This window comes from Amblyomma maculatum, chromosome 1 (genome assembly GCF_055883805.1).
Source record: "Amblyomma maculatum isolate TAMU_Amacu chromosome 1, ASM5588380v1, whole genome shotgun sequence".
Taxonomy (NCBI): domain Eukaryota; kingdom Metazoa; phylum Arthropoda; class Arachnida; order Ixodida; family Ixodidae; genus Amblyomma; species Amblyomma maculatum.
Genome location: NC_139344.1, coordinates 87,311,367 through 87,336,914, shown reverse-complemented (window position 1 = coordinate 87,336,914; position 25,548 = coordinate 87,311,367). Strand labels below are relative to the sequence as shown.

Genomic DNA, 25,548 nt, shown 5'->3' with positions numbered 1-25,548 from the left:
TCGGCGCAACGACACACGGCCAAAGAAAAGGAAGAAGGAAGAGAAGGAGGACGAACGTAGCGCTGAGTGAGAACTGCTTCTTTAGCGTCGCAAAAACAGCTTAAACACGCTCAGACCAGAGTAAGCGCATACCGTAGAAGAAAAAAAGAGGCAAACAAACAAACAAGCAATGCATTACACCTTTATGTCAAAAACTTAAAAAAATGACCTTCCTGCGCTGTACACTATAGATGTGAAGTGTCGCTGGGATATTCTGAACCAGCTTTCTGGGTATAGTATGCCTCTATCATTTCACGTGTATTTTTGATGAAACACCTGATTCTGCTTAGACTCTTCACGCCTGAAAATGTGGATGTGAAATCCTTGAAACTGCTGCACTGCTTGACATGGATGACAATTTCCTTATTCTTTAGATCTCGTGCGTGCTCCCTGAGCCGGTCGTTGACGCAACGCCCTGTCTGCCCGGTGTACGATCTGCAACACCTCAAGAGATTTCGTACACAACGCCTGTGGCGCTTTCTACAAAGCGGTTCTGGTGCCTCTTTTTACGCCCACTTTTCTTTTAATCTTTTTTTTTTTTTTTAATCGGTGGTGCATCGGGCCAACTGGCTGTCCAAGCTTCCAAAGGCCTGGGAACACTAACGGCACGTTGTAACGGTTGGCCACTTTTTTTGAGGTCGTGGGAGATTTTGTGCACGTAAGGCATCTGTCTCTTCAGGCATTACTTTAACCTGCGGAGGGGTTATTGCCTCCTTGTCAATTCCGGGCTTCAACCTCTTCAGGAGCTTCTGATCGGCAGCCAGATTTCGAGCACCAAAATTATGTTAGTCAACAACGCCACGCAAGATTGAAAATTCGTCGGCACAGAATAGAGACGTTAGGCCCTCTGCAGAGTGGGTAAGAGAATTAACTCAAGTTAATGACATTCTAGTGGAAATTAAGAAGAAGAAATGGGCATGGGCAGGACATGTAGTGCGAAGAGAGGATAACCGATGGTCGCTGAGGGTAACAAACTGGATTCCAAGGGAAGGAAAGCGTAGCAGAGGGCGGCAGAAAGTTAGGTGGGCGGATGAGATTAAGAAGTTCGCAGGGGTCAAGTGTATGCAGCTAGCACAGAACCGGGTTAATTCGAGAAATATGGGAGAGGCCTTCGCCCTGCAGTGGGTATAGTCAGGCTGATGATGATGATGAATGGTGGCCGGAATCATGGGCTTCCCGTGACTCACGCTACGTAGGACGGCTACTGCTAACTAATTAAACTCTTAAAATTAAAGGGTGTGTGGGGGGAGAGGGGGACTTGTAGAAGCTGTGGAATAAAACTGAAACTCCGTTGGAACAGTGCTGACGTAGAGCAAACGGAAGGGCTTTTCCTTTTGTACTTTACAAAATGGAGCAATTTCTGAAGAGACAGCTTTGCTGTAAGCATTTTTTCCACGCTCTAAATGAAGCACGCGAAACGCCGGAAGAGAGGGGAACAAATTGTCGGGCGTTCGCGGGAATCTAATTGCCTAGCAACTGCGGGGACTCGGTCGCGCCATGTCGCAGGAATTGAATGGCAGCGCTGGGAGAAGCGAGGTGCTCTAAAAGATGTTCAAGACACGCCCGCCCTCTGCCGCGAAGGTTTTTCCGTTGGACGTGATTTCCACGAAGCAAAAAAAAAAAAAAATGTTTTTTAATTGTGATAACGTTGTCGAAAACAAATTACACCTTTAGTTGTTTCTCTCCCGAAGCTGTATGGCTGAGTAAATAAAGCGTTTGGCGTATATTTAGTGGCTTTGAAGTGATTCATTAATCTTTGCTGACTGTTAAGTGAACATCAATAAAAAAAAAAGCTCCTTCCTCCGCCTCCAGGTGACCACTGACAGCACTACTTTTGTTCCACTGTAGAAACCCGTGCCATATTTTGTTTTCAAACCCTGGCTAGCTCTAGTGAGGAACACCTTTCGCGTGAGATTAAGGTTCTAAGAAAATCGTTGTGAGCTTTGAAATATATACAGAAAGAAAAATTAGTAGCTGAAGCAAATTAAGCCAGACCTCGAAAGAACGATGCCCTCCATGAAGACTTGGCGAAAACAATCGTTATATTCAAATTTTAGCCTTACATCCTGTTATCAAAAGCCTAAAACAGCTTTCACGTGACTTTATTTCTGGTTTTTTTTTTTTTTTTTTTTTTTTTTCAAAGGGAAACCCTGGACTCAACAACAGATCGGCACAGCGGTTTGCTCCCACAGCTGCCAACACATCGGCCTTCTCTCGGGCAACGATTTAAGGCCCTCCGCTTTGAATCACCTTGGTGGCAAGGCGCCTGAGCAACTGCTGCCCCATATGCAACGAATCCTCCGCACAGTGCGCCTCGGGGCCAGCTTTGAGATAGCCCCGATGATAACGTTCTCTAAGAGTCAGGGAGATCGCAGCTCGCCAACGGATCTGAACCTCTGAAAACCTGCACTGCCAAGGAACTGGGTGAGGAAAAAAGATGGGAATGATTGTCTGCAAGACCCTGTAAACAACACGCCAAAAACGGCCGTCTGTAATATGCAAGCGGCGAGCAGGGGTATAGCAAAGGCGGAGGAGGAACAAAAAAAAAGGGAGGGGGGACGTGCAGAAGCAACTTTAGCGACAGACATGGAGCTGAAGCTGCTTCCGTATTCCGCCCTACGCAGCCGTCTTCGTTTACCCACAATCTGTATTTTACGCCGCGCCTTGCCAAGGTGTCCAAGGCGGAGTGATACATTTGAGGCAAGCGCTCAGAAATCCATACCTTGAAGATTAAGGTACACGCATTTCCTTTGGTACTAACCTTGCGGTTGTGTCATAACGAAGCAAGGATAGATAGAACAATGATTCTTACAAGCGTATACATGGTGTCCAAGCTAACTTTAGCCAAGGGTTAAAAAATAAAACGTTTGAGGTAGGCCAGAGAAACCACTTGTGTATATCTGCCAGCCATTTGCCGCTCCACAGGCAATTATATTTTTATTTTTAAATAAACTGATCAGTAATTATTTTTTAATTCACTAACTATTGCCTTCAGAAAACAAATGTGATTTGCAGAGTTGGAGAGCATCTTCTGAAACCCCCATTCCATTTATTTTCGATGAAAAAAAGCCTCACGAGTACCTTTTTTCCAAGCTTTAATGAAAGCCCGCGAAATACAAAAAAAAATATCACGCGACTGGCGCATTAGCGCGCCATTGTGCTGCTCTCAATCGTAGTTTGAGCGACCGAAATCAGCTGCGGCTGTGGCTCCACGGCCCCAATGCAGCGGCAGGCCGATATGTCTGCGTTGGTTTCTTCGCCCGCGTTAGCCAGTAAGCGCGCGTGATGGGCTATCAGACTACCGCTGGAACTAAGCTGTCGAGCCACAGCCACAACTAATTTCGTTCATTCAAACCACGATTAAGAGCACCACAATCGTGGCACGCGAATGCGTTACTCACGTGATTTTTGGATCGGAAAACATTTATTGTCAGCATTGGGTACTACACTTAGATGGCCTCGAGTCCGTGGCTCGACCTTATGAGACCACTCAGTAGCCCGAACTTGCGTCAACGAGTCTGAGCTGGCCAGTATAGCCTCCCACCGCTCAAAAGAAGGGACTGGTAGTAGGTCCGCTGGTGGCGGCGCTTTTTTGCAGCTCCATAATATGTGATCGTACCCGGCTATCTCGCCGCATCGTTTAAAATTTGGATTGCCACTGTATTGGTTACATGTGTGCTAATTTAGACGGGCTAAAGAAGGCTCGTGTCTGGAGCCGACGCCAGATTACTTCTTTCCTTTTGTTAAGTTTCTTGTCTGGTGGATGATATATCCGCCTTTCTAGCTTAAAGTGATTTCTATAGTCGTGGAGGGATATGACTGCATATCTCGAGAAATTGGCGCAATCAACCTGGCTCACTGCTCGGCTGAACCATCTCCTTTCCTCTGTTCCCCGAGTGTGCCGGCACGCATATTATTTCCACCTCTTTTTGGTTCCAGTCTTGATATCTTCCAATTCAATCTGTCTCCTTGGAAATCATGCCCCTCGCAAAATTGTTTGTAGCGTCTTTGGAATCGGTAATCATGGTAACAGCTTTGGTGCTGACCATGGCCATGGCGATAGCCGCCTCCTCCGCCATCCCTGAGTTGTTTGTTTTTATCGAACCTGCCATAATGTTCTACCCGAGCCGTTCACGCCCACGACCGCTAAAGAGCTGCCTCCTTCGTATTCCGCCGCGTCTACATAAACAATGTATTCAGAGTCTTTTAACTTGCCCTCAAGGGCCTTTGCCCTTGCTTTTCTCCTGCCTTCGTGAAAAGCAGGGTGCATGTTTTTTGGTAGCGGCTTAATAGTGAGTGCGTTCCTCACTTCGGTCAGCAGTTTTACTTGCGCAATTCTTTCCGGGATTTTATCTCGTAGTCCTAGGTTGCCCAGGATCTTCCATCTCGTGAATATGGTGCCTAGCCTCCTTAAATGTGTTTTTATATGTGCCCCGCATAGTACCGTGATGTTATTGTAGACCCTCAATTTAAGAAGTCTAGGGGTGCAGTGGGGTAGCCAGTGCTGCTTTATATGCCTGCCTTAATATTCCTCCTATGTCGTTCTTTTCTGCCATCCCTAGCTTGAGGTAGGGGATGGCATGCACTATTCTGCTTATCACAAAAGCCTAAACAATTCGGCACAAATCTTTCTCTTTCACCCTCGCCTTTTGTTGGCTATTCGCCTTATTAACCTTGTTGTCATGTTGATTGTTGGCTTCAGTCTATTTATTGTTTCTATGTTCTTTATGTTGTCTTGGATTATCGTCCCAGGACCCTGATTTTGTCCACTTTGCTTACCGGTGTGCCATTTAATTCTACCAGAATGTTTTGTGCGTTGATACTGCGTTTTTTGTCCTCCGGATTACCAGAAGTTTGGATTTGCTTGGTGAGCATTTTAGCCCTGCCCATGCCGCGTATTCTTCAAAGAATGTCGATTGCCTATTGGAGATTTTCTTTATTTCCACATCGTTACCCATGTGTGTCCATATTGCGACATCATCAACATATAGCGTATGTTCACCCCTTTAACAGTCTTCAATGATGGTGGAAGGTTCTGTAATCCATGTATAAGAAGAAAGGAGAGAGCACTGAGCCCTGTGGGGTGCCATTGTCTCCTAGCTTAATTATTTCCGACCTGATGTCGCCAAGGCTTATTTCTGTTGTTCTTTCGGTTAGAAAACCCCTAACGTAATCGTAAATCTTCCTGCCAGAGCCAACCTTCTCCACATTAATTTTGCGATATCAATACTGCACCAGGTTTCGAGCCGTCGCGTGGTCCCGGTGGAGGCCACGCTTGACCTTAAATAGCCGAGGAGGAGGAGGAGGAGGAGGAGGAGGAGGAGGAGGAGGAGGAGGAGGAGAAGAAGAAGAAGAAGAAGAAGAAGAAGAAGAAGAAGAAGAAGAAGAAGAAGAAGAAGAAGAAGAAGAAGAAGAAGAAGAAGAAGAAGAAGAAGAAGAAGAAGAAGAAGAAGAAGAAGAAGAAGAAGAAGAAGAAGAAGAAGAAGAAGAAGAAGAAGAAGAAGAAGAAGAAGAAGAAGAAGACTGGTAACTTACGCTCTCGCGTGATACTCTTAAAGAACGAGCTTAAGTGTCCCCAATAATGTAGCACCTTACACTGATAGGGCATGATACGGGAATAATGTAGCAGGCAAAAGAAGCTTCTGCCGTTGCTATCGCAATTTAACTAGAGTTAACTAGAGTTAAACCACAACAAATATTTTTAGTATCACTTCGTGTTTAACATTGTCAAAGGCTTTCTGTAGATCAAGGCCCAGTACAGTTTTTGAACCCCATTTATTGGGCGGGTCAATGATATCTGCTTTGAGTTGTATCATTACGTCCTACGTGGACAACTTGCCCCTGAAACCTAGCATTGTTTCGGAAAATGCCTCTCTTTCCTGTGCATACTCCTGAGGTCTGCTTATTATTACACGCTCCATCAGCTAGCTTCCCCAGGCACGACGTTAGCGATATCGTCCTGAGGTTGCCTACTTCATGTTTCTTCCCAGATTTTGGAATGAAGATCAGTTTAGCATGTTTCCACTCTGAAGGTATTCTTCCTCGGTTCCATGCCCCATTAAGAAAGTCTGTGAGTGCCGTGACTGATACTACATCTAGGTTTCTCATTATTTTATTGGCGACTCCATCCGTTCTGGCCGCCGATGTAGTTCTTAGCTGACTCATTGCTCTCCATACCTCCGCTATTGAGATGTCTCTATCTAGCTCTGTGTTCTCACGTGATATTTCATCGAGCCGATGCCGAGCTGCGACGGCTTAACACGCGCGACACCTCTCTGGTGCTGGAGGACGTCTTGCTCCCTGACAGCGCCGTTCCCCTCGTTTGTGATAGGTCGACCCGTCGCCCTCACCCCTATATATGCTTCCATCGTACCGTCGAACCCTCTTTGATGCCCTCCATCCTTTGGCCCATCCTGGCAGCATCCGTGCAACCCAGCGCCTCGTCACGACTCGTTATCTATGTCTGGCCTCGCATCAACGTCGACGTTCTCCGCTCGTCGCGCACGTGCCTCAGCTGTCAGCCCATCAAAGTGCATCGACACACTGCGACTCCTCTTAGCACCTTCCCGTCCCCTGATGCCCGCTTCAGCAAAGCCACCTAGGCTTCAGCCACCTGCACATCAATATTAAGGCGAAAGTCTTTAATGGTTCGTCGTTGTCGTCAGCAAAAGCGGCTGTGATAATTAAAAATTATATTAATAAACCTTGTCTCCCAACGGGGAATTGAACCTCCAACCCTTGGATCCCCAGCCCAGCGCTTTACCACTGCGCTAGGATAGAAAAGGCGCAGTATCTGTCACAATTCTCCGCGTACACATGTACCATGCCATAAAGGAAGGGAGGAAGGTGAAACAGTAGTCACCCTCTTTACTCGAATAATCATTCACCGCCACATTCGCAACAAATGCGTAGCAGAATTCGGCACTCAGGCTTTCGCCTTTCACCACTTTAGTCGCCAAAGCGTCTGGTAATTTTTGTCGGTTCCCCTTCCTCCCTGCGGTAAGCACCGCTACCTGCTAGCCTGCACTGACGTCCGTCTCGTCTGAGTCACTTTTAGACGTTAAACCACATAAACCAAACCAAACTGCAAAATGTGGACCGCAATGTTGTTTTTTTAATGTGAAAGCATTCTTGGCTTACGGGTGACGGTGAGCAGGTTATGACCACCAGATGTCTACAAGAGATAAGGACGATAACTATTGCTAACTAGGCGATTAACAAACAGGAAATTATTAATAACAATGAGTAAATCATATAAACGTTGTGTACAGGTTACTAGTTAGTCATGATAGCCATGATAATGAGATAAGATAGTTAAACACGAGAGATAACGTAACTTAGTAGAAATTTAGGTCAACATTAACGGTAATGATATGATGTCATCAGATTAGATATAGGTAATTTGATAAGATTGCTGATAAGATAGTGAGAGTTAATGATAGTGCAATAGGAGACTTAAGTGCATCTATGAATTTTCAAAATTATGGTTTCGAAAAACAAAAATGTCTACGCCTTTTCTTCAGCTCGTATCGAGGAATAAGTCTTTAAATATTGTCATGGGGATAGGCGTGATTTCATCTATAGATCTCCATTATGGCTCCTGGGAGGTCATTGCAGATGACATTATCGTGAAAAGGTCGAAATTGTTGCACGATGGCCTCTGTCGTATCGCAGTAACCCCATTAGGACTTTGTAAGGCTGTGGCCACTTTCGGCTTCACTTACCTAGCTACCTCGACAATGCTGTGGCCGTCACACCTGCGTTTTTAGTAGACCTTCAACAACTTCTACGGTTCTTGACATTTTCCGTCAAGCGGAAAAGCGATTAAATTTTATGGAGTGCGGATTCTGCCGCCGCCTGCTCACCAAATTTTCCCATCCGTGCGATTCCTCATGGACTATACATACGATGAATGCGCGCCCGCAAAGGACTTCTCTGTTTCCCGATCAACGGAAAATATGCGCAGCTTTGTCGACCTTTGTTGGCATTCCTCCGTTTTGTTTCGCTGACATAGCCTTTCCACTAACACAGCACCGCATAACATATTCTCCCACAGGCATCGTCCAGGTGGACGAAAATGACGTTCGTTTTATACGTGGGACCTTTTCGAAGCGGCAGCCTTTAGTGGCTCGTCCCGCTGCTAACCAAATGCCATTATTTTTTTATCCATTTTAACGCATCGTCCCACAACGATGTTCGCTCCAATGCCAGCGTACACGGGATCGGTGCTACCCAAGAAGAACAGGGTCATGTACGCACTATTAATGCCAAAGGCAACACGATGCTCTACATGCGCCGAGCTCCGTTACCAAATTCCCTTGTCATCTGTTCAGTCGGCATTTCACACTTCTGACCAGCCATGCTCCTTTTTTTTTTTTTTTTTTTCCAACGCTAACGATCGACTACAGGTTTTCGGGCTTAGCGCCTGCAACAGTTTTTTTGACCATCATGTACAGCTACGGGCGTCTCACTATACGGCGCGACTTGCTTTTGTCGGCACCCCGCACAGCCACCTAACTGGAGTGAGATTGACATTGGAGCTCGTCTCACTGTCGTTTAAGGTTTTCGCAGCATCGCCGAAGAACTGCGCTGCGACTGGCCGTACGATCACTGATCGAAGAGCCTCAAATCAGCGAGTCTGAATGCTTCTCTATACGAGTATTTTACTTTACGCGACAACACTGTATCGCGGTAATGCCCATTCTGATGGTGCCAAGTTTGCTACTTACTGTACCGACGCAGCTTTAGTCAGGCGTCTTCAGAGAAACTCCATCACCTGCCCATCACCAGCCAGCGTTGTCGCGCAAGTGCTACCAAGCGCGTCACCGTATCTTAACCCGATTTACTCCCAAACTGAAACCGCTACGGCGTCTGCACCAACTTGTGGGAATGCAGAAAAAAAAAAAAAAAGCCACCTGGGACCTTTAACATAGTTGCATTCCCCCCGAACCTTTTTGTTTATCTTGTTGATCCCGACCTGCTGAGGCCTTTTCCAACGTTCCGCTCAGGAAAAAGTGTATCGCCGTTATCAATGATCAGGCATCGTCGTTACCCAGAACTTATACTACTAGAGCTGCATATTCTCTTCTGCAAGACAATGTACTTCATCCAAGCGCTCTACCAGTTATTCACTGTCCGAACTCCTTCTCAAAAGTCGTCGATTATATCCTGACACGCTCGTGTTCCAACCTGTACAAACATCCTATCGTCCTCAGGCCAACGGTATTAATGCCTGTACCGAAAATTCACCGATACGTTCTGTATTTAGCCTCTAGCAACCATAGAGGTGGGGATATGACTCTTTCCTATTTTGCCTCTCACCCGTTGCTTAGCAGGAGCCTTACAATTCGGCATTCGGCAGCATCGCGGTAAAGCATGCTGCCCCCGTATCCACGTGCACAGTATATGTATACTCCGCCGCGTCACAAGCCTACCACAAGTCGGTTTAGGACCGCCGGGATCGTGAAGTGTACATTTCTTGGAAGTGTTTCATACCCATGGTGTCCCTCTCGCTGTTTCGGACTCGCTGAAAAGCTCATTTTCTCGTGCACTGACTCTGCAGCAGACAGAACAGAAAATGATTGTGTACCGGCGACTAGAATAGCATCGTTCATCCATCCGTTCAACCCTTTTCCGCTACCGCAGGGGTAGAGCAATTAGCCCTTGGAATTTCCACAGGACTGCCTCGACGGCATTTAACCCTTTCTTAGACCAAACGTCGAAACATGTTGTCTGGGGAGTAAAAGATGGTTGCTACGACATTAAATTTGGGACGAAAATTCGTAAGTGTGTATCTCGTGCTCCGTCAGGTGACCGACGTGGCCAACAAAATTTCCCCGTTGAATTTGCTGACATCGCCCATCAGCCTCACGACTGACGCTGTTCACGTTGCGTGGGTCAAGTCGTGCAACGCATCTAATCGAGTTTTCAGCCATCGAGGAGGTTCTTCGCCGTCGGAGGGCAGTGTCACGACGACATTCTCGTGCTGCGCTAAGCATGCCACTAGCTGCAACACAACGTTATTTTAACTATAAGTAGCTTTTCCGTGTGAGACAACCAAGGGACGGATGACGCGAGAGGCCATCGGGTACCGTTCCCTTAGTAACACGACTGCTCTTTGCCGTTCCATTTCCCTAGCTATCGCGGTGACCTAATAGCGAGGAGGTGCCTGTTTTGCATCCGGCGGCGAGATCACCGGTGGCTGCCGGTCGGTGCCAAAGCGACCGGAATCGGCAGGTGCATTTGCCGTCGCCACCAGGCGCGCCTGCCTGTCATTTGCTGTTTTGGGGGAGAAAGAGGAGGACCGGTCGAACCGTGGCGCCGCGAACAGTTTGTTTTCTGTGCGCGCATGGAAAGAAAAAGTTGCTTCAAGTAGAGCAGCAGTCAATCCGTGCGTTTAAAAGTCGCGCGTTAACTGCGCCCTCGGAAGTTGAGCTGGGCCGCAATGATTCAAAGTATCGCACGTTGGACCCCTGAGCGCTCAGCCCCTGCGTGGTGCTCTACCACGAGATGAGCGCCAAAGGTGCCCGAAACAGCACGTCTTTGTTTATGCTGCCCGCGATGCGGAAATAGTTGACCACTGCGGCTGTTTACCGCTGTGACGACTGGGCGAGCGTGGAGGGCCGCGCGGCCAGCCGAGGGAGAAAAGCGGTCAAAACTTCCGGCCTGCATCGGCACGGCCGGTCTCAATAACGGCCGCTCACTTTCACCGCGCGCCGACACAGAAACACGAAAGAAGGAACGGCAAGCGTTTCCTCCGCCATGACCTACAACAACGCGCGTGACGCAACCCGACGTCGGGCAGAAAATAAGCCCCGGCGGACGAGAGGGAACGCGCCGAGGGGGGCCCCGCGAAGGAAAAGCAAAAAGCGGCCGCCCATTGGAGCCCGGTTACGTAGTGCCTGACGTAACTTGTGCTCGCGCGCGCGGCCCCTTCTTTCCGGCGGCACAAGTTTCGCTCGCATCTCTGCCGGTGCGCTGCCGGGGAACGCCAAGGAGAGCTAATCCGCCTACCAAGCGCCGGGTCCCGGCGGAAGACCATGTGGCCGCCCGGGCTGCCGGGGCACAGCTGCTCGTAGTAGCACGCGCAGCAGTCCTCCGTAGTCATGAGTGTGGAACCGCTGCCACCCGGCCACCATGCGGATACGTCCGGCCACAAGGTAACGTCGCCGCCCCCGCTCCTTCGTCCGATGCCTGCCGACGGCCGAACTGTGCGTCGGCAAGCACCCGGTACAAGGGCGATACTCTCGTGGGATCGCGCGTCGGGCTGCCCCGGAGCATGGTATTTCTCCAGGGCAGTACCAAGGGGGTGTCGCTTACGCGATCGACCGAGGCGCCACTTCGTGTCTCTGCCAAGAAATTAGAGCCCGATACGAGGCGTCGAATAATCAGGATGCAATGGGCACGCACTGCTCGCGCGTTCGTTTTTCTATCTTTCGTCCGTTTTCGCTCGCTCTATATTTTATTCACAAATGGCACGGCCTAACGTTGAGTGCACATATATGCAAACGATATAAAAAGGAACTCTTTGCTCGTTGTGGGATACCAGTTTTGTTTTTACACTCGCATAGATTATGAAAAACTGAGGGTCATTAGTTCACATGAAAGTAGGTCATAAAAACAAAGCATGCTTGTTCCTCATAACTGTTTATCGCAAGTATACCCGGTGTTCCCTTTCATATTGCATCTCCCTGCACTTCTGCGGTACTAGAGAGCCAGCGTTACTCCGCAGTTGTAATTCTGCTTTTATGTAAATAACACAATACGGCCCAGCAGTTTCCACGTTCTCAGAGAGTGGCTGCGCGCGGTATGTGTTTTAATCATATTAGTATGCTTCCCGCTGGGATCTCTACGTCTAATTTTACCCACCGGGAATATTGAAATCAAGTCGATGTCTTCAGTTTTGCGCGTCTTTATAAAACCATCTTAGTAGTTCGGCTCATGTGACCTGCACTGTCTCACAGAAGTTATAGCTACGCACGTTGCCAGTCGATCATAGACTGAATATTCAAAGCAACTCGCGAACCCAACAGAAGCCGTACTCTGCAACATTTCGCTTCATTTTCTATTCTCTTGGTCCCCAGTCATGGGTGTTGTCCGCCACTTCCTACGTCATCGCGAAACCAGTCCAGTGGCAGAGGACCAAAGGAAAGTAAAGTGAAGCGACACGTTGCGAAGTCGGCAGCAGTTTGTGATTGTCTCGAGTCCGTTCCTTGGGCGCTCGTGACAGTCGGGCACGCACTAGCAACGTAGGAATAGCGCCGAGAACTCGTCCCCCGATTCTCTGACATCGCATGGGGCTTCCACTTCGAATATATAGCTAACATGATTGCCTTATAACTTTGCGCGCAGCGACGAATTTTGAATCGATACAGGATCATGTGGGATAAATTGGCCCTGGACAGTGATTTCCTCTCACATTCCCTAAGGATATGTACGCCCCCTCCCTCCCTCAGTTTTTTTTCTGAAGGGACGCCCCTAATTCAGGCTGAATTATTTCTTTGTTGTGATGACTACCAAAAAGAACTGCACTCTTTCTTTTAGCATCAAGGGCGTAGTCCTGCCTACGTTTCTTATGTTCTTGTTTTTCGCTAACTTTTTACCGTGGGATAGTCCACTAGCAACAAGTTTTACTCGAGAAAGCTCTCCTAACCTAGAAATTTACCCCCCCCCCCCCCCTCCTACACATTTTGAATTTTCCGGGAAAACCCTCTAGTCGCGGTGATCTATCCTTTGGTAACCCGTCCATTGTGAAGAAGAGAACCAGTCAAAAAAAAAAAAAAAAAGGACAAGGACGAAGAGAAGAGATGCACCAGTCGTCGTGGTGTACGTCTGTTCTCTTCGTCCTTGTCCTTTTTTTTTGACTGGTTCTCTTCACAATGTGCCAACAGGCCCAGATTTTTACTCTTCTTCTACCGTCCAGTTGCTAGCTTTTCTGATGAATAAACTCGACAGGAAGCAACAGTCACTAAACAATAGGCCGGGCATTTTTCTTTGATCTCGGGATTGCCGATGTTTCTTTTCTTTTTTTTTTTGTCAACGTTTTTTCACAATGTAGTGTCATCCTTCACCCACTCTCCAATCTTTCAGACCTTCCAAAGAATCGTGAACTGCGCTGATTTGGAATCCATTCATGCTTTTGCAGAGTCATTGCAAAGAGACGAGGGAGGACGAGATAAAGTGAGGGCGGCGCCAGCTGTTTCGGGCTCACTTTCTCTTACCCTCCCTCTGCATTTCGCACCGCAAAAACATGTTTGGACCTTTCCTGAAGGTGTTGTTGTGTTGTTGTTTTTCTAATTTCTGGCCAGTCGTTAATCGCGTTTTCCTGGTACTACAGCACTTGCACTGCACCGTACAGCTGAGTCGTGGCAGCCGTGTTTGTTACTGCGGCTCTTTTGATGGCTAACAATTAATTAGCTTCCCAAGGCGTAGTAAGCACTGACTTTACGAAGGAAGGAGTACTATAAGTTGCAACGGTGCGACTTTTTCATGGCGCCCCTCTTTATGCACACTGCGACGCGTGTTTTTTTTTTTTTTTCTTTTTCTTTTTTTGACCAAGACATTCGCCTGGTCGTTTCAGTATAGCCCATAACAACGACATGCTGGGTGAGTAGGAACAAAAAGTAAGTAGGGAAAGTATCTTCTGGATCAACGTTTGGATTTAAGGCCTTAGCACATAGCGGTCGCATTTAATATGCCATGCTGAACACGTCTCCATTTGGTTTATTTATTGTTCTGACTTTCAATGACGCAGTTTGATTCAAGTTTTCGCCCTTTCTTTCGCTCCCAATAACGAAGGTAGGGTTCCTTATGCGGGGATGCTAACCTCTCCTAATAGCGTGGAGTAAGTTGCGGAATCGGCACGTGCCCATGCCTTTTCTGCAGAAGCAGTTGGGCAAGCAGTGGAGAACGCGCGCATAGCCAAGAGAATCGGCGAAAACGGAAAGCGCCGAGGATTAAAGCGCCACATTCACAAAATGATATACAGCTGCAATGCTACTGCTACATCAAACAACGTCTGGCGGGTCAAACGAATGCTTTGATCAGTTATGGATGAGATTCAGCGAGAAGTCTAACGAAGAAAACCGAGCTATACGCGTGGCTATGCTGCTGGCTGAGCACACTGAAGCGATCGAGTCTTAGGTGAATCATCCAGAAGAAGGACGAGGCGCACCCTTCCGATTTCCCTGATTACCGCTATAACGAGCTGAGCGATGAGTGACGCAGAATGTCGCATACAGGCACCCGCCACATGAGTCGGCTGATCAAACAAAGAGAAAATGGCGCGCTGAATGGCTTCTTTGCGACTGTTTCGCTCTACGATGCTTCAGCGCCGCCAGGTGTACACCACTGCAAGACTCGCGTGTATCAGCGTTTCTTTTAATCTCATTTTTTCCCTTTCATGATCGATTGTTTCGGAGGGTTTGCATCCACATAGGGCTCGCCACCCCCGTAGTGCACCAACTTCTCGGTACGGCGGCGACAAGCGAGGATCAGATCTGAGTGTTCTGCGCTATACGCTCTGTTTTGTTTGAGCAGCCAATTTTCTGGCCGTGAGTTATCTTCACCCCTGCGTTAGATTCATTATTCGCTTATGCCCTGGCTATTGTGAACAGTCGGTGCACGGGCGTTGGCCGCCCATAAAACCGATGCTACGACGTCAATTCTGGGAGTATAGGGCGAGAAGAATGCTATTTTCAAGATGCGTCGAAAGAGCGAAAGCGAAAGGCGTTCGTCGCCGTCGTTGGAATTGACGTGCGCTTTATGCACACCATAGATGATAAGTGCTGACGGTAAAGCATGCAAGGAGATAGAACTGGATTGGTGTGAAGTCTCTGGGAGATGTTGGTTTTTAGTCGTTAAGGGAGGCTGCTCACTTGTGAAACTTCCCGTTACGATGTTTCTCGGGCATGCTGATGAAACGCTTGTCGCAGGAGCCGAAAGGTCACATTTTGAAGCACCGTTTATTATTATTATTATTATTATTATTATTATTATTATTATTATTATTATTATTATTATTATTATTATTATTATTATTATTATTATTATTATTATTATTATTATTATTATTATTATTATTTATAATCGTTCGCCCCGAGACATGGGCCATGGGGGAATCCGCATTGGATGCCTCCGGATTAAGTTAGACCACTTGGAGTTCTTTAACGTGCTATTATTGAGGACGGGACATGGATATTTTTGCATTTCGCCTCCATCTAAACACCGAGATCGAACGGCCCGGGACCTTGGGGTGAGCAGCCGAACGTCAGAGCCACTGAGCCACTTAGGCGAGTGTTGGAGCTCCAGGCCGTATATAGATGATGCATAAGCTGCATGTCACAGCAGCAGCGCGCATGCATTTGATGGTAGACTCCAAGAGCCGTTCACGGTGCGCCGGAGGTGAATGACCCCGTGAGTCGCGTAATCGAGCTGGTACTTGCTGCAGGGCGTGTGCTCCCCGAAATAGACTGGAGATCTGAACTTTACGGTCTATCGTCGGAGCTCCTCGCCTGACGCGAATACTCTGCTTTATTGACGCATGTCGCCAATTCACATTTTCACTTTGCCGTGAAATAATCAACCTCTCTGGATATAACTTCATGCTGTGATAGCACTGTTTTAATGGACGAAATGTTATTGAACAGCCGCTGAGTGTTGCTAACTGCCAATGAGAGTTTACAAATCACTTCAACATACCTTTAACAAGTACAGATGCCTCTTCTTTTTATTGGCGTTATTTGAAATGTTGCCTACTCAAGGAGCAATTAATTTTTCGCGAAGAAAATGTGTGTGTGGGGGGAGGGCGCAAGGGGGCACTCGTAGAAAAAATTCATAGAGAGTATCCAACTTGTTGTGCACGGCATGTATGCATGATGTGTCACAAAATTGAGACATTTTGCAGTTATCGCAGTGATTGTGGCTTGTGCATTAGTTCCTCACATCACTCGCGGTAGCTTCAGTTCAGCGGATTTCAGGTTTCCTTAGGAGCATATGAGATTTATATAGAAAAATGATAAAATAAAAAGAAATGCCGTTGACGGCTGTTTTACTAAATCTCGTGGCTCCATTAGTGTGCAGCCATTTGAGCTCACATGATTGCTGCTAACAGTCAGAAAACTACCTTCGGGACCTGCACTGACGAAAACAGAATTATGAAGAAGCGACTACTACTTATCCCCACCTAGATGTGCTGCTCCGGACTCTTCACTTTCGCCTTCGCAAGAGGCGTCGCCGCTGGTGATTACTTTCTTCTGCGCCTGTAGTCTGTGCCGCTGCCCTATACATGCTGTATGCGTCCATAGCTGGGGACTACAAACGCTTTTACGGCCGAGATAATATGTTTTGTGGTGCGCACTTTGGAACGGGTCGAGATAAACACCAGAAACAAGTTGCTAGAGGCACCATTAAGGATCGACATGCGTTTCGCGTGCCGGGCGGAACCCAAATCGGCGTCCTTGAAAGGTGGAAGAAGGTTCCGTCCTACCCATCGATTTTGCGACGCACGTGTCCGGCGAGAGTTTCCAAATGTCACTCGCGGCCTGCAGCATGCATGGCAGCTCGCGTGTTAGGACGACAGAGCACTTGTCCATGAAGCGAACGCGAGGCTTCGCCTGGGTGGTGCGACTTGTGCGACTGGCACACGAGAGACACCTGCGGCCATCGATGCGAGGTCGGCGATCGCACAAAAGCCTCGTTTCGCTCGAACGTGTCTTCGGCCTCAACCAAGGTCGGAAATGGGCAGGAAGCGAAATGTGGTGATTAGGGTAAAAGAATGCAAGGGTGCCGAGACCTTCGGTCTCTTCTTTCTGCTAATAACGGTAATTATCGCGTTCGATGGAGATCATTTCTGCGAGAGTCTCATATCGCGAGGCCGCGCACAGGGGCATTAAGGTGCGGATGCTCACTTCGCTATGACGAGCGCGTGTAGCAATTTCTCGCCTTCCGCGAGCCAGCCCGGAAGCCGAGGTTCCGCCACGCCACTATTAAAGGGTCCGGTGTTCAAAGCGATTAAGGAACGGGCGACCATCCGAGACCATAGGCAACGGGGAATATTCAAAGAATCGCCATTTCCTGAAGAGGGGGAAAGAAAAAAATCACCATTACGAATTTTCTTTACTACTCTGTTGCGTTTTGTAAAGCGGGGCGGAAATGACCTTTATGACAGAAGGAGGTGGGAAAAACGACGTTTACTTCCGCTTTAAAACATCATTCTCGTCCTAGCGAAAACAGATTGCATGAAAAAGGCGACTGATTGAGCCTCTATGCGCACTTGTAAAATGGGATATTTTCCACCCACGCAGATAGTCCACTGTGAGCGCACGTAAAGTGTGTGTGAGGGGGGGGGGGGGGGGGGGGGGGGGGGCTCCGTGAGCTATTTTTGATCCGGGAGGATAAATGCCGACACTCGACTCGACCCAAGGACTTGATTTGGAAGTAGTGCTCTCTTCTGTACTCCACAGCTAGGCCATTGCGAAGAGCCGTCAGCGTGACTCGTCCAGAGTTAGAATATGAGTCTCAGGGGCATAACCACTCGCTTGCTCTAATGCCCACCGAGCCTCCGAAAAAAAGTGAGTGACGAGCGGATTCGGTGCGGGGACTTCATTGCTGTTACTGGACACGGCGTCTTCGCTCAAGGCGCGGACAGCTTGTCTCAGTAGCCGAGTGGACCCAGGACGAAAGCTGCGACGGCTGTTGTCAGAGAGATTGGCTCCGCATGTGAGAAACAGGCATTCTTTTGAGGAGCAGCCAGTTGCCAGCCGGGCACCGAGCCACGAGCGGCCGACCGATGAATGCGGCGCGGCTTGACGCGTCTTTGAGTGGCCGTCGCAAGTGGACGCGAACAATAACGTCGCGGGCCGCGGGAGCAACTGAGACGCCTCGCCGGGACGACCGTATTCTCAGCGAGCGTACCATTACGGGCGCAGGAAAGCGAAAAGAACGGAGAGCGGTGGTGAGAGGCCGAGTGCGGAAAGGCGCGTGCCGCTTCCGCCGGTCGCGCCTCGCCCTCGCGCGATGGGCGCAAAAATGCGGCCTCTTGACGACGCGCTACTGGGTAATACTGGCAGGCCGCCACGCGAGACAGACCCAACCAGCACGTCCGGCGCTGTGACAAGCGACGCACCATTTTCACCGCAGCAATGTTGTCATCTTCAGCAGCACCCTGCTGCATGGTTAAAGAAAGTACTGAACTGAAGACACTTTAACGTTTATTTCCTGCAGTAGCTGTCTACGTTATATACGCTGTTATTCAAAAGTATTCTCTGAAGGCGCTGAAATGTAGGTCGGTTACTTGTCCTTCAGAAAAAATTTCTGCGCGCGATATGCAATGTGAACTGGGATTTCCCAAGTGAACCTTTGTTCCAAGAGCTTAATATATTGAAAGTGCATAATTTATACAACTACATGTTAGTACACGCATACATTAAAGAATGCAAATTGAATAATTTTGCCATCCGTTCAACAGCCAATCTTAAACAAAATCTACTTCACTACCAAACGCAATGTCCGGAATACTGGTATGTAACACACACGCGAACTAATTACGGTAAACAAATGATTGCTTACACCCTACCTGCCTTACTCAATGCACTAATCTCGGAAAATATTGATGTTTTACATGTTTCATTATCTACTCTACACAATTATTTTTGCCACTAATATTGAGTGTGTATTTATATTGTCAACCATTGGGTTAGTCATCGTAAATCATCAATATATATCTTCCTTGCCAATTGTACTTCTTTTGTGACTGAGTGAGATTATTTTCATGCTGCTGTTTTTTTTTTACATACTAACCTATGTAGCTTTGCAGATTCACCTTTTTGTTTGTTATTTTGTTTCTTTCTTCATGCTTGTGCTTTATTGTATTGAAAGCATTGCCATTCCGCACGGCTGCTGCTGCCAACAGACGGGTTTTAGGACCTGTCAAACAGTTTCCGCAGCTTTTTTCCTCGAACCTGTCCGTTCTCAGCTGTATTTTGCAAACGGAAAATAAAGCACTTACTTACTTACTTACCTCTGAGGCATGGCTAAATTGCCTAGCGGCGCTGCATTGGGAACAAAGCTAAGGCCGGCGCAGCTCGAGAAGACGCTAAATATCGACGTGTAAGAAGAAACTTTATTGTGTTCTAGGATTAAGCAAACTGTGGAACAGGGTGCCAGTGCTGTATTTACTCTGCCGCTCGTGGATCCAAATATGGGCCGGCCTTATTCTCAACTCCTCTTCATTTTTATTTCATCGCTGTCGAAGAAGAGCAGAAAGCGCTCTTTTTCTTTTTTCGCATGCGCAAATTTGCCGGGAACTTTTCAAATTGCATTTCGAGTCCTTGTGCCGTGCGAACGCCTACAACATTTCCGCTATTCGTCTCTGGTGCCGATCTTTCTGTATGTGTCCACCGACAACTATATTTGTGTTCCTCTCTAGTGGTGCACTCGTTTCTTTTCATGCTCGAGCGGTGAGCCTAAGCGTCAGCAATTACCCGCCGCCTCCAGGGACTTGATTTCTGCGTAGCAACACCATCGATTCACGGGGATTTTAATCTAAAACTTTGAAGGGCGGCGCTGCGGCCGTTCTTTTCAATCGATGCGACACCCTCGGGATCACGCTGGCGGCTTACAGCACCGGGAAGCGACCGAGCAGCTAGCCCACCGCCACGAGCCGGGCGTCCGGTGAAATGTTTGATCCGCGTAGGCGTCTGGAGAGCTCCGCCGCGCTGCTGTCGCGCCACGGTGCCTCTATTTCGGTCGCGTGGCCTTGGGCCCGCAAAATAGCAGCGCCCAGTTTCGGGCTTGTGCACCGGAGCTCTCCCTGCAGCTCCTTCCTTCGCGGCTGCTACACGTCTCACGGCCATGACGCTGCGCATCTCATCAGAGCGGCTGCTCGGGTGTCTTCAGAGGACCCCCCTCCCTTCGCCGCTACTAAATCGCACAGCGTCACGAATGGCTGTAACCCACATACCTCGCCAAGTCCCGGCTGAGCCAATGCAGGCATGAGTAGGCATGAGCCGCGAAAAACGCCGTTTAGTCATATGACATGCCCTGGGCTCGCGACATTACTGGAGCTCAAGACATACTCCGCATTCACAGACAGACCTTTCGTTCATGCGCAAAGAACATTGAAATTTGGCCCGTGGTGCGGCGACGCTGGCTTCGGGAACTGAACTCTGCTTTTACGAAAAACTGTGCGTGCTTATCTGCGAACGTTCACCGCGTAAAACGAGTGGCTTTCCTTGATTTGCTTAAAATTAGGGGTCAGATTCGTGCTGTACTCTTCTGAGGAGCAGAGATAACAAATCGTTTGCTTGCGTGTCTTATAAGCTTTCTTCTTCTTCTTCTTCTTCTTCTTCTTCTTCTTCTTCTTCTTCTTCTTCTTCTTCTTCTTCTTCTTCTTCTTCTTCTTTTCGTATACGTGTCGGTGTAGAACTAATTATTACAACCCAGTCCCCACATGCATCTTGTGGCGCGAACCTTGACGCAGCGGAAATTCATGGTGGCTTGCCACTAGACTTCTGCATATTTGCCTCACACGACCGTTGCTATTGGGCTAATAAGCATGCTGTAACAGCACTTGTCTGGTGCTGCTTCACGCTAAAAATTTCTACATTGGTGCTTTCCTCTTTTCAACCACGAAAACAATTTCAATAAATTTTTAAATAATAGAATAATTGAAAACCATGAACGTCTGCCAGTTTTAGCTTCGTATGATGATATCTGTGACGCACAGGTAAAATTTATATACAGGAGAGTTTTCCGCGCATGTTGACAGACCTCATCTGCTTACGTGTGTCACTTCTCGGATAGTCCCTTATTATGCTTTTCTTTGCCCATCTTGCTGATGCTTTTAGATACGCTTTTTTGATTCGGTCGGCCTTGAGATGACGCAAGCGTGCATTTGAATGCTACACTTGCGGACCATCGCCAAAACGGTGACCAGAAGAGGCGCTTCTGATGTAACTGCTCGTCCGACAATACTCTAGAAAGTATAGATAAAGCCTTATTTGCTACAATATATAGGTAAAGCGGTCTATCCTCCTCCCGCCCTCCTTGGCGTACTCTTCTCGACTGGTGTGTTCCCTAGCCTTTTGTCTCCGGCTGTCCGCCACCGGACGTAAGCTGCCAAGCGCGCATGCTGCTCGGCAAGCGGCGCGGGCCCAGAGAACGTGTTTGACTGACGGCGGCGGATGGCACAAGCTCCTTATGACACGACCGTCGGGCGACAGCTGGGAGCGGGCAGCAACAATGGACGAATAGCGCGCTCCTTTTCCGATTCAGGCTGTCAGTTACGGTTTCTGTGTTGCGATATGAAAGGCGAAAAGGAGTGCACCGTTCTTCCAATCTCCCTTTCTCTATCTCTCGGTTGAAGTTTCCCTTAGATTGCAACATGGTTTCACGTCGTGGTCATTACGCGGGAGGACGCAATAATGATGACAGCTGATTGGAAGCGTCCGCGCCAAGTCTTCGTAGCAGTAACGCAAGACTAAATTCGAACGTCGCAATTAACGATGTCCATCACTCAGTGACAAGGAACAGCCGTCTGCGATCGCGCATATTTGCGAAATTTCTTCAATGAGGAAAGAATATGTCCAGCTCGGATCTTACCCATGCGATATCTGCTCCGCGCGTATGTTTCAAGCGCATGTAAAATGCGCCTCATTTCACGAGGATGCCGTCCGAACCCAGCAGGAAAGAGCAGCGAGAATGGCCGTTTCTGTACTCCTCCTCGATCTCTTGTCTTACTGCGCAACCGCACACGTGGCAAGAGGCTGAAGAAGGGATTAATAAATGCCGACCTGACTTGGTTGCCGAAACATCCATTCTCTTTTCGCGAGGAGCGGTCGTCCTTTGTTGTGGCGATGGCTGGAACGTTGCGTGCCTCTTGTTTTGATTGTATGTGGTAGTAAGAACGCTACTGGCACCGCACCACTCTTTGGGCAATGTCTTTGTAGCGTTCCGCGTCCGGCTAGATAAGAACAAATTAGGCCTCCGCTGGTGCTTTACGCTGAGCGCCGGCTTCATTTTTCACACTTAAGAACCACTGTGTGGCGCGGCTTTTATCTCCGCTGGCTCATTCCCTTCCCGTCTACTTCGCAGACTTCCAAAATGTTGCGAAAATTATAATCTATGTTGCGGAGCATACGCACGCACATGCGCCGCCGAGCTCTCCTGAAAATTAGCCCATCCGCGACACGCGAGGAGGGCGAGGGTTCCTCTCGACTCCCTCTCTCTGGTTAAGACTAGCGGTGCTGTGTTATAACGCGGAGCCTTTCGGATCTGTCGAGCACATTCTGTCGCAGAGACGTTGGTGCTGGTTGAGGCCGACTTAATAGGGAGTGTGCCGCCGGTCTCGCCCAACGCGGCCAAATAGGAGGAAGCGGAGAGGGAACGCCTGCTCCTAGACATGTCAATGCCGGGTCACGCTTGGCTTGCCGCTCATCGTCGGCGACGACCGCGATGGTAGCGGCAGCCACCTGGATGCCGCCAGTGGCTAGCGTTTTGGGCGCAGCGCCAGGTATTGTCGTGACACGCCGCTGCAGAAATCGGTGGCGGCCTTCGGCGTGGACGGCAGCGAAGCGCTTGCTGGGCGGGAAGCAATGGAGGAGGGGGAGAAAAGAAAAGGGGGGAGTGGTAGAAGCGCCTCCCAGTGTGCCTCTGCACGTGCCGGATGTAGGAAGGCAAGCGGTAGCCTAATGCGCAACCACGAGCTATGAAGTGTAGCGTGCCCGCACCTCGGCGTCCGATGTCGATGGGCGTGGCGGGCGACTATCACCCGCTGCAGGTAGCCGCTGGTCCGGGCTCGCTTCGCTTGGAGGCACAACCGGAAGTCGCAAGTGTACATTAGTTGCCGATGTCGACGGTTCCCGTTTGCAGTAAAGGTTGAACTGCGTGCTGCCCCTTCCCGCGCTACTTTTTTTCCACTGGCGCTTGACTGAGGGCAGCACACAAGGTCTGCGGCTGTGGACGAATGAAACGCATTAACGTATGTCCTAGCTACGCGTAGTAAGCTGCGGGAAAGCGCTCTGGGCTTCGATCCGGTGGTGTCGGGTAACCGCTAGCGAGAAGGGCTTAATTTTTCCAGCTACGTGAAGCCGCCTACTTCAGCGTCTAAAGCAAGATGCTCCGCTTATACTGGGCGCCAAGCAGAACAAAAGGCTATAAAACGCGGAGGGGAACATGGCGAGAAAAGTTTTACAATGCGCACGACTGTTCGTTAACAATAGCCTCGAGCATTTCTTTTTATTATTATTATTTTTTTTTTTTTCGCTAATAAAAGCCGTGCGATTCTCTTGGGGCGCTCGAAGGAGTTTTCCGTTGCGTATATGAAAACAAGCCATTCATTCTAAGCGCTTGCAAATGAAGGTTCTTTTGGTCGAGTGCAGCTACGCTGACTTTCACATGCGTAGACGATAGAAAGCATGCATGTCTATTCAACGGCTGTGTGCGCTTTCTTTGCTTCTCGCTCAGATGACACCTTCTGGTACCGCACTGTCGTGCATAACCCTAGTTGGTGTTCCATTTGTGGAAGACGCTTCCGGAGGTTTACATTGACATCTGCCCTAGGTATCAGACAGCGCTGTCTTGCATATAACTCGGGAGAGGATAAATGAAGGAAAACGTTGCATCAATAGATCTGCTCTGAGCAAAGATGTACGCTCAGAAGACGCTGAAACGAAGAAAATACCTGGCGCATTCTTTCGCTAACTTCCCTTGAAAGCTAACCACTAACTGTAGACTACTCCTTGTAAATTACAACTGTGTACACGTTGATAAAAACAAACATGACTGTCAGAAAAACACTTGAAAAGAAGAAACATTGGCGCGCGAGCCGCCAAGCCTAAAGCGACACAATAATTCTAGAGAGCTCCCGATGCACGCGCAGCATGTCTGTTGCAATGCATAGGCGCTGGCCAAGCATCCAATATATATATTTTTCAAGGACAAAGGCGGCTCTTTTCCGGACAGACTGTGCAACCATGTCTCAAAAGTGAAATTCTCGTGACACAGAAATAATCGTCATTTCAGTCGATTCCTCAGAATGAACGATCGGTTCTCTGCTGGTTTCTTTGATAAATATGTTTATCACTGCCATGCAAAGAAAAAAAAAGCATGAGGATTGCCTGAATAGTTTCTCCAGAAATGTGGGCTGCGGTCGGGGGTACAATGTGAGCGCGGTAGAATACCGTTGTTCTCTTGGTACAGCTCCCTTTCGTGAAATCGGTTAAAAAACAAATATCTGCGTTTAGTTGGGGATATTGGGCATTTTTCGAAGTGCATTTTTTTTATCAGCCCACCACTATATATCCACCTTCTTAGTAGAAAAACGAACACTCGTAAAATAAAACTACAAGAAAAACAAGAACTAAGGAAAAATGTTTTTTCATTTCCTTTTATTTTTAATTTGGCGAGTGTTCGTTTTTCTGCTACGCTTCCGCCTCGCCAGACGGGTTTCCGTCAAACCCTTGACTGTCCACGTTCTCTGAAGCAGCACCGTCACAAAAGAGCAGCACTAGCGCGATTCGAGACGTATATACTCGACGCATGTTAAAATTTTACAGCAGCTACCCATGTGTTGGCGTAGCGCATAAATTGCTTCCATTCGTTCTTCAACATGTCAATGATAGCATAACTCTAAGGGATCTTGCGAACTGTGCGCTAGTTAACTCTGCATGGTCCCGTCATTCAGATAGGGCCCTTCTGTTTTACGCTACCTTCGCTTAGTTAGCTTGTCGCGGTACCTTTTAACTACCACCAAATTTACCGCTGAGTAACTGCTGGTAAATTAGCTGGCAGCGCAGACCATATGCCGCGACACAAAGCACAATGGCTTCGACGTTGGACACCAATCATTTCCCGTTAGCCGCCTTCCGAGCACGTTCCGAAGGACAGAAGCAGCCCTTCTTCGCCGCGACCAGATGGCCAGCTTCTGTCCCCATTGTTTTGTCCCTTGCTATTTGTGTATGTAATTTTCTTAACCCCACTCCTGCAATATAGTCCCAGATGGGGCTTCAGTATGTATAAATAAATAAATAATAAACTCGCACTCATACCCGAGATCTAAGGGCCTGGCCAGAGGCACGGCTGAACGTCTTCTTTGGAGTCTTTGTTCTGCATTTGACACTATTCGGAAAAGAGCGCTGGGCGGGCACCGACGAGGCTGATGTGTCCACTCTACTATAGTGTATCCGCTGGCTCGTTTTGGGTGCACGGACTGATTCCGGCGCTGGAGTGTTTTTCTTTCTTTTCTTTTTTTTTAGCCTATTAAAAGCAGAAATAAGTATACGCTCAGAAAACATCTTGCAAGGCGTCAATAACGAACCCTTGTGCAAAATTGATTCTTTCGGCGGTTCTTAGAGAACGTAGAACTGATCTTTTCTTTGGACACGCTTCTGCATAAAACTGAACAGATGAGAAAGACTGACTTGCCTTGCCCACGCCTTTAAGAAGGCGTCGTTCGCTGCGCAGAAGATACGAAATAGCGTAACAATGTGCAAAGCTGGGCTGTTTGGTCCA

General features: G+C 48.3%; 1 protein-coding gene across 1 annotated transcript in view; it reads left to right on the top strand.

Annotated features, from left to right (window-relative positions):
- The first annotated feature begins 10,990 nt into the window (after positions 1 to 10,990).
- LOC146203091 (E3 ubiquitin-protein ligase MARCHF8-like) overlaps positions 10,991 to 25,548 on the top strand; it is a 139,417-nt gene continuing 124,859 nt past the window's right edge. Inside the window, exon 1 of the mRNA XM_084588514.1 lies at positions 10,991 to 11,198. The gene's annotated coding sequence lies outside the window, so the exon portion shown is untranslated. The remainder of the gene's footprint in view (positions 11,199 to 25,548) is intronic.